Raw genomic sequence first — 10,510 nt, 5'->3', positions numbered from 1 at the left:
TAGTCGACAGAAATATCTTTGGTAGGAATGTAAGTTAAATGTAGGCATCATTACATAAATTTTTCTTCACCATACAAATGTAAAGAGTAAATTCGCCTTACCCAACCAAAGATATCTGTGTCGACTAAATCAGGGGTGTCAAACTCAATTGCACAGGGGGCCAAAATCCAAAACACACTTTAGGTCGTGGGCCGAACAGGATAAACATTTATTGAACACACTAAAACTAAACTTTTAAAACTTTAAAACTTTTAAAACTTAACTTTTTTGAACATAAATATGAATAAAAACAGACAGGAATATTACTCCGGAATAAATCAACTCAAACCTTAAATAACTTATAATATTTTGCTCTCCATAAAAATATATCCTGTCTAAATTATACAAGTTAGAAATAAAGTAAAGCGTTAAAAGAAAAAACATTAAAATTTCTTTACTTTTATGTAATTTTATATAAAAAATAAAGTTAAATTTTAAATATCCCAAAAGATTTTGCTCTCCATAAAAATATATCCTGTCAAAATTATACAAATTCAAATATGAACATGGTGCATAACAAAACCTGGACATATAAATAAAATGTGTTCTTTTAGCAATAACAAATCAAATCATTCAGTTGTCTTTGTTCTTATGTCATTTTATCAGAGCTGGACGCCTGGCATCTTTTTTTGGCAAGAAGTTCGTTTCTGTTTGGTGTGAGGTTCGGTGTTGTGGAGATTCTCAGGATGGACTGCAGGTGCTCATCAGTGAGGCGACTCCTGTGTGCTGTTTTGTTAGTCTTCATGACTGAGAAGAGCTTCTCACACAGATATGTGCTACCAGACATGCACAAGGTTCGAGCCGCATGTAGGACGGAGCTGGAGCATTTGTGCGGAATGGAGTGAATAAACTGTGCGGGCCTTGCAGTATCGTACTTTGCCTTCAGTGTGCCATTACACTGCAGCTCAATCACCTCCATCTGAATCTGCACAGGTGCAGTTTCCACATCGACGGCAAATGGGTTGCGAAACAACTCAAAATTCTTTTTGTTGTTCAAAGTCACCAAAGCGCCGTCGCGAACTCAGTGCACAGTGCGCTCAGTTTATGAGCAAAGTGCGTATTTGGGAACACCGTAGTGCCGACTTGGTTCAACATTACTTGGCAACAGGGAAAGTGGGGCAAGTTGCACTGGTGCATTTGTGTCTCCCATAAAAGCAGCTTCACTTGAAATCACTTTGTGATTTTGCACGGGTAAAACATCTGCTGAAGTGTCAGATTCTTCTTTAACTCTTCTGCTTTCTGTATCTTCTGCATTGCATTCAGGTCTTTCAGGTTATCTTGATATTTTGTCTCATAGTGCCGTCTTAGATTAAATTCTGTAATTACAGCCACATTAGCTTCACAAATGAGACACACAGGTTTACTGGCAATGTCAGTAAACATATACTCAGCCTCCCATCGGTTTTTAAAGGCTCTATGTTCAGAGTCACCTTTTTCTCGCATCGTGTGGGCTAGCTTCGAATAACTTGCAGCATCATAAGCTAGACTTGATTAACGTGATACGTGTTGCGCAAGGCAGCTGAAGCTGCATTATGGGATCTGTAGTTTATTGTGTTACCAGCGCTTCATATCCCCGGCCATTAATAACAATAATATATAAAATGATCTCGGGCGGATATAATTACACGCTGGCCTTGAGTTTGACACATATGGACTAAATAGAACTTGAAAAGATATATTTTTGAATGTGATCGCGCAATTCAGATCGAGTTGACATGCACCGACGCCTCAAGCCCACGTGCTATTGTGGTTTCGCCTGTGTGCCTCAATAAGTCACCGTCCCCTCGCTCTTACTTTTTTTACCGTTCATCTAATGAATACACTGAGTATGGTTTTACCAAAACAATCATTGATAAAGTATCTATTATTCATAAAGCTTCAATTGGTGATCTGTCTTTCTGGGTTAACCGCATATTTTTTCATACGTCTCAAACCAAGGGAATGCGAGGGTAAAATGAATCAGGAAGCGCGCGTACATACTCAGTGCACGCCCTCTCGAATCGAACTTCGGTGCTAGAGGCTAAGCCTCAACCATTCGCTTCGGCGTGTGGTTCATCTATTTAAGCGTATATAGATCGGGGTATATATATATACATATATATATATATACCCGCGCTTCGCAGAGGAGAAGTAGTGTGTTAAAGAAGTTATGAAAAAGAAAAGGGAACATTTTAAAAATAACGTAACATGATTGATACAGTAATTGTTTTGTGAGTGTTATGAGTGCTGCTGTCATCAAGGATTTGATTATCATTATTTGTTTCAATCAGGGTCGTATTTGTAGGATGTGTTGTGTTCAAGTTACATTCCGTGTTTGTCAATCGTTGTAAAGATAACAGGTTTCATTCATCGATTTGTTTCTTACTGCATCAATAAACAGCTCGTCTTCCTCTTTATCTGAGACCTGACACACTGCATGCACGGGTTTTTTTTACACTGTCTTCCTTTAGCGGGACATTGACTTTTTCCACTGTGTGCTTTGTTTCCACACGAGCTGCACTTATGGATATGCTTGTATGTATCACACGCTTCACATTTTTTTGCTGCCTTCTCAATTGTGTAATTCGGTTTTTGTTCAGCACAATTTGGAACTGTTGCTTTTTGTCTGTGCACTGTGTCAGTTCACGTGAGCCTTCGGTGTACATGCATCGAAGGTTCCCAGCTGTGCTGGTGCCATCTCGTGATGTCCACGGCTGTATTTAATGTTAGCTAAGACCGGCAGTTAAAAGTTTCTCTCGCAGTTTTACTGAGTTTGTGCCAAACACCACCCTGACCATCTCATCTTCCTCTGCATAAGCACAGTCCTTCACCCATGAATATTTAGCGGCAGTGTTTCTATTGGATTGCCGCTGACGGACGGCCTTATATGGGCAGGCACTAAATTAGGTGGGAGGCGTAACTCGCCTCCCACGGGCATTGAGCAGAAGTCTATTATAGTATATGGACGAAAAAATAGGTTCCAGTTATGACCATTACGCGTAGAATTTCGAAGTGAAACCTGCCCAACATTTGTAAGTAAGCTGTAAGGAATGAGCCTGCCAAATTTCAGCCTTCTACCTACACGGGAAGCTGGAGAATTAGTGATGAGTCAGTGAGTGAGTGAGTCAGTGAGGGCTTTGCCTTTTATTAGTATAGATATATAAATAGGCTGTGTGTGGTCTTCAGGACAAAAAACAACCTAAAGACTCCCTATGAATTTTACTATATTCATAAACTTGGAGTGCAGAGGACATGGACCCCCCTGTGCTTGATGCCCCATATCTTAGCAGTATCACTGGCATATGAGTCCTATTAATCTTGGTCTCAAGAAAATACCTCCAGATAGACAATGTTTATAGTGAAAACTTCAAGCCTTGCACTCTGTTGCTGAGGTGTTTGACTTGCACGTTCTTCATCTGCGTCATTAGCATAATGTCATTGTTGTGTGCCGGCATTTACTACACACAAGTACAATACAATACAGTTTATTTTTGTATAGCCCAAAATCACACAGGAAGTGCCAATGGGCTTTAACAGGCCCTGCCTTTGACAGCCCCCAGCCTTGACTCTCTGAGAAGACAAGGAAAAACTCCCAAAAAAACCTTGTAGGGAAAATGGAAGAAACCTCGGGAAAGGCAGTTCAAAGAGAGACCCCTTTCCAGGTAGGTTGGGCGTGCAGTGGGTGTCAATAGTAGGGGGTCAATACAATACAATACACAGAACAGAACAATTCCTTAATACAGCATAATAATAAAAATTTTAGAAGTACGGTTTAACAGTAGATGATATGACATAATTAGGTTTGGATATTTTAGAGTCCTGAGACCTCATCCATCAAGCTGCCTCCCATTTGGCCATGCCACGGCTGAAACGTTGCTCCGATGAAAGGACCCTCTTTCTCATGATTCCTGTGATCCTCCATCAGGGATGACTTTACCATAGGCAGGCAAACAACTTGGCAGGTGGGCCGTGGCACCAATTGCCACATTTGGGTACCGAGAAAAGAAACAGAATAGGTGAGGGTTAGTATTCAAATATAATTATCATGTTACTTATGTTATAGTGCTAATGACTAACAACAGAGATGCAGTCTGTACAGTTAATCAGCAGCTCTAGTCAGGATATGCTAAACAGAAGTAGTGAGTCTTCAGCCGGGATTTAAAGGCTGAGACTGAAGGGGCATCTCTTATGGAAGCAGGAAGACCATTCCACAGTTTAGGGGCCCTGTAACTATAAGCTTGACCTCCCACTGTTATTTTATTAATCCTTGGAATCCTAAGCAGACCGGCATCTTGAGATCTTAATGTGCGCTCAGGTTTGTAAGTCATGATAAGTTCAGACAAGTAAGCCGGACCTTGGCCATTTAATGCTTTATATGTTAAAAGGAGGATTTTGAAATCTGCCCTAAACTTAACTGGGAGCCAGTGTAAAGATTTAAGAACTGGGGTTATGTGTTCATATTTTCTTGTTCTTGTAATAATTCTTGCAGCTGCATTTTGGATTAACTGGAGGCTGTATAGAGAACAGTTTGAACAGCCAGTGAACACCGCATTGCAGTAGTCAATCCTACTAGAGATAAATGCATGAATTAATTTCTCACAATCCTGTTTATTTAGAGAGCGCCTTAATTTCCTAACATTTTTAAGATGGAAAAAACATGTTTTGGACGACTTTGTAATATGTGCTTTAAATGACATGCTAGAGTCAAAGATAACACCTAGATTGCGGGCTGATTCAGTAAAATTAATTGGGATTCCAACTGAGTTAAATGACGACAAAATACTGCTGTGATCAGCGTCATTCTCTCCAACAATTAACATCTCTGTTTTATCTGTATTTAAAGACAAGTAGTTCTCATTCATCCATTCCTTTAATTCACTAACACAACTAATTAAAGACAACATCGGAGAAACTTCATTTGATTTAAATGAAAGGTATAACTGGGTGTCATCTGCATACGAGTGAAAATTAACATGATGTTTCCTAATGAGAGATCCCAGTGGAAGCATGTAAAGTGAAAACAGTAAAGGTCCCAGTACTGAGCCCTGCGACACCATATTCAACTTCTGTATATAATGATGGAGTACTGTCTGCACATTTCTGTACATACTGGAATTGATTTGATAAATAAGAACTGAACTAAGCGAGCACGGGGCCTGTAAGCCCAGTGAGATGTGAGGTGCATGCAAGTGCTGAAAAAATATAAAAGTGCATGCGAGTCATATTGTTTGATATACAGTACATCATTTTTATCATCATTCTTAGGACATTGTGTAGATTTTCTATCATGTCTTTGTAAATATGTTTTTATTTTATTATTTTGTTATTTATTACTGTTGCCTTTAATAGCTTCACAAATCCTTCCTTTGTCTGTGTTATGTTAAGTCATCAGTGTGAGCCTCTCCCAGTTTTTATTGTGTTAACTGTGAGAGGAGTTGTTGTGCTGGCAGTCTGAGCATTCTTAACATTTCAGCCTGTCAATAATCAACATTAACAGGTAAAGGAGTTCAGTGTGTTTTCATTAACACTTTATGCATGAAGTGGCACATTGTGAGTCACAATGCAGAAGCTTCGAGGTTAACCGTTTCAAGCCAAAGTACAGCAATACATTGTGTCTGGCAAACACCGTTACAATGGGATAACTTAAAGTCACTAGCGATTGCATTTGCTTTCTTTCCTCCCTCATACTGCTTTATCACCGTCTTTTTTGTATTGAGATAAATTTCCTTTTTTCCTGTAATTGTAAGACAAATGTAATTGAATGTAGAATATTGAGATGGCATGGCAAAAACTATTATTTACCTGTGAGATGAGGTAGCGGTCATAAGTTATTGCTAAAAGTGACCACTTCAGTGAGGTCACCTAAGGCAAGTGTCTCTTTGATGCTTCAGACTGGGTGGGGTTCTATGGACAGTATGGTGAGGATATTGATGGACTTACTGACTAGAGGAGGAAAGAGGTTGAGAGCATGTGCTGATGCCACATGTTGCCAAACCCACCCCTGTTATATATTCTTATCTTCTGTATATGTCTAAATACAACCAATCCCACAGGGTGATGAACAACAGGAAAACTTTCTTTAAAAAAAGCTGAAACAACCACAAACGCTTATATATCTTTGTCACATGCTGGTCTCTCTATTGCTCATTCCATTCACATTGTTTGCTCTAAACTACACACCCACCCTTTATAGTACACATGCATATCCATGCCCATACCATATAAGAAATAACAATATACCCCTTGATATTTTACATATCAAAGTGAATACATAACACCACATAACCACCACATAACAAACCACCCAGACTGGGACCTGAGTGCAGCTGGTGACACCTCAGCACCACACTGAAACAGTGTGAAGTTTTTACCTGTGGCTGGAGTGCCAATCTTGCCACCAACCCCCAAGTTTTCCCTGCAGATTGGAGGACCAGCTGGCAGGGCTGGATGCAGATTAATGTCATACCCAGGATGAAGCAATTGCAAGTTTAGGGCCTTGCTCAAGGGCCCAATGGAGTAGAGTCACTTCTGGTGTTTACAGGATTCGAACCCACAACCTTCCAATTAGTGGCCCAAATCCGTAGCCTCAGAGCCACCACTCTGTCTATTTAATGACTACATTACTGGTGTGGCAGACTGCTGGGGCTCCTACCCAGCCGGACACCTGGAGGATGGAAGGACCAGGAGAGGAACAATATTTCCCCGGGACACAAGATGGCAGCCATCCTGGTTTGCATCGGGGCCACGGGTTCGGAGCTTAGAAGCTCTACCTTGTTCGGGCCTGTGGCTACGGCCGGGGAGCCCCGATGGTTACAGAGCCATGGACTGCAGCACTTCCTCCACACCAAGAAGTGCTGCTGGAACAGGAACTAGGTACATCTGGAGTCCTTGCAGCAGGAAGGTCATCATGGAGTACCCGGGGAGTCGGAGTTGTTAGGCAGAAGACAGAGCTTGGGGAGGATTTGAGGGGTCAGAAGAAGAAGAAAGAAAGAAAGAAAGAAAGAGAAAGAAAGAAAGAACTGTGAGCATTGATGGGATTTGGGCACTGTGTGTTGTCCTAAGGACTGTAAAAATAAATGTGTGTGCAGTTGGACTTCTGTGTGTCCTGTGTCTGTCTGTGATCCGGGCTGGAATCTCCACACTGGGTATATTCATTTTGTATGAACACTGTTATTTCATCATGAACTATTTGTTGCTAACCCGACATTAAACATCGGATCAACAGTGAACAGAAGCTTCTTCTTGACCTACAAAAGAGAGCCTTCAAGGCTGGAAATATAACAGGAAATGAAGAGGGAACAGAAAGAGAGCTTAAAGAAAAGATCAAGGAGGATAAAGTGAACTACAGTAGTGAGCTACAGGCCAAGCTGAAGTAAAAAAAAAAAACACACAGCATGGAAAAGAAGGAAAAATGTCAGACTTTAAACAGTTTGATTGCAGACTAGATGTGGGAAGTGCAGAGAGGGTTAATTAGTTAAACCAAATTCTTTAACAGGTTTGACTGTGGCCCTCCTGTTCACAGTTTAACCATCCATGTACCTAAGCTCAGCTCCACTTCTGCTCCCACTCTAGTCGGAATTACTCTGCAAGACCATGTACCACTGTCCACACACCCTCCCTCCCCCTTACTTTTCATTTACACTTCTGCATACCCACTGCCAATGTCTCCATCCTCATGCACCATCCACAAATCTATAATGGCTTACATTCACTATTCAGCCAATCATTCAGCACACCAGGACTGACCTTCACATCAAACCAGGTTAAATGACAACCATGAAAACTCTGCCAGACCTGATGGTGTTAACCCTAAGGCACTGAAGGAGTGTGCTGGGCAACTGTGTGTAGTTGTTCTGCAAATCTTCCATCAGAGCCTGATCCTGCAAAGGGTTCCAGCTGTATTGACAACATCTTGTGTGTTCTTGATCTGCAGCTGAAAGTCTTAAATGACTATCAAATGAAAGCTCTGACCTCACACATTATGAAGGCCTTGGAATGGTTAATATTGGCTCACTTACATCCCCTGGTCAGAACAGCTCTGTAACCTCTACAGTTTGCTTATCAATTCCACATAGGGGTGGACAATGCTATCATGTACAGTGGTGTGAAAAACTATTTGCCCCCTTCCTGATTTCTTATTCTTTTGCATGTTTGTCACACAAAATGTTTCTGATCATCAAACACATTTAACCATTAGTCAAATATAACACAAGTAAACACAAAATGCAGTTTTTAAATGTTGTTTTTTATTATTTAGGGAGAAAAAAATCCAAACCTACATGGCCCTGTGTGAAAAAGTAATTGCCCCCTTGTTAAAAAATAACCTAACTGTGGTGTATCACACCTGAGTTCAATTTCCGTAGCCACCCCAGGCCTGATTACTGCCACACCTGTTTCAATCAAGAAATCACTTAAATAGGAGCTGCCTGACACAGAGAAGTAGACCAAAAGCACCTCAAAAGCTAGACATCATGCCAAGATCCAAAGAAATTCAGGAACAAATGAGAACAGAAGTAATTCAGATCTATCAGTCTGGTAAAGGTTATAAAGCCATTTCTAAAGCTTTGGGACTCCAGCAAACCACAGTGAGAGCCATTATCCACAAATTGCAAAAACATGGAACAGTGGTGAACCTTCCCAGGAGTGGCCGGCCGACCAAAATTACCCCAAGAGCGCAGAGACGACTCATCCGAGAGGTCACAAAAGACCCCAGGACAACGTCTAAAGAACTGCAGGCCTCACTTGCCTCAATTAAGGTCAGTGTTCACGACTCCACCATAAGAAAGAGACTGGGCAAAACGGCCTGCGTGGCAGATTTCCAAGACGCAAACCACTGTTAAGCAAAAAGAACATTAGGCTCGTCTCAGTTTTGCTAAGAAACATCTCAATGATTGCCAAGACTTTTGGGAAAATACCTTGTGGACTGATGAGACAAAAGTTGAACTTTTTGGAAGGCAAATGACCCATTACATCTGTCGTAAAAGGAACACAGCATTTCAGAAAAAGAACATCATACCAACAGTAAAATATGGTGGTGGTAGTGTGATGGTCTGGGGTTGTTTTGCTGCTTCAGGACCTGGAAGGCTTGCTGTGATAGATGGAACCATGAATTCTACTGTCTACCAAAAAATCCTGAAGGAGAATGTCCAGCCATCTGTTCGTCAACTCAAGCTGAAGCGATCTTGGGTGCTGCAACAGGACAATGACCCATAACACACCAGCAAATGCACCTCTGAATGGCTGAAGAAAAACAAAATGAAGACTTTGGAGTGGCCTAGTCAAAGTCCTGACCTGAATCCAATTGAGATGCTATGGCATGACCTTAAAAAGGCGGTTCATGCTAGAAAACCCTCAAATGAAGCTGAATTACAACAATTCTGCAAAGATGAGTGGGCCAAAATTCCTCCAGAGCGCTGTAAAAGACTCACTGCAAGTTATCGCAGCGCTTGATTGCAGTTATTGCTGCTAAGGGTGGCCCAACCAGTTATTAGGTTCAGGGGCAATTACTTTTTCACACAGGGCCATGTAGGTTTGGATTTTTTCTCCTAAATAATAAAACCATCATTTAAAACTGCATTTTGTGTTTACTTGTGTTATACTTGACTAATGGTTAAATGTGTTTGATGATCAGAAACATTTTGTGACAAACATGCAAAAGAATAAGAAATCAGGAAGGGGGCAAATAGTTTTTCACACCACTGTATGTGCTGAATAGAGGCTATTCCCATTTGGAGAAACAGGTCAGCAGGATGAAGATAATGTTTGTTGACTTCTCTAGTGCATTCAGCACCATACAGCCCAAACTGCTCAGTCAGTAAGTGTTGATGCTACTGCTGTATCCTGTATAATGGACTATTTAACTGGCAGACCATGGATTGTGTGGTGTAAGAACTGTGTGTTGGACATGGCCTTGAGTAGCATTATGCGGGCTCCATTCCTGTTTACCCTGTACATCTCAGACTGCACATACAATGCTGAATCATGTTATCTGTAGAAATTTTCCAATAACACAACCATATTTGAGTGTAACAGTGATGGGCAGAAGAATGGATACAGGGCTTTAGTGAAGGACTTTGTTGAATATTGCAGATTGGACCACTTCCACCTCAACATCAGTAAGACGAAGGAGATAATCATAGACTTCTGGTGGGTCAAGCCCATTCTGTCTGCAGTTCTCATTGAGGTTGAAGATGTTGAGGCGGTGAGGACAGAGATGCACCTGAATGACAGGCTTTACATATACAAGAAAAGTCAGAGCCACCTCTATTTCCTGAGGATTTTGAGGTTGTTTGATGTATACTGGCCACTTTTACATGTTGTCTAAGTAGTGGCCAGTGTATTTTTCTATGCTGTAGTGTGTTGGGAAAATGGCATTAGTACAGATGATCCCAACAGACTAAACAAACTGATTAAATAGGCTGGTTCAATCTTCAGAAACTGGTTGAATTCACTGGAGGAAATGGTAGAACAGAAAGTCACTCAGGAAGGTGCT

Source organism: Polypterus senegalus, unplaced genomic scaffold (assembly GCF_016835505.1).
Source record: "Polypterus senegalus isolate Bchr_013 unplaced genomic scaffold, ASM1683550v1 scaffold_4611, whole genome shotgun sequence".
Classification (NCBI taxonomy): domain Eukaryota; kingdom Metazoa; phylum Chordata; class Cladistia; order Polypteriformes; family Polypteridae; genus Polypterus; species Polypterus senegalus.
Note: the sequence above shows the minus strand (reverse complement) of the source record.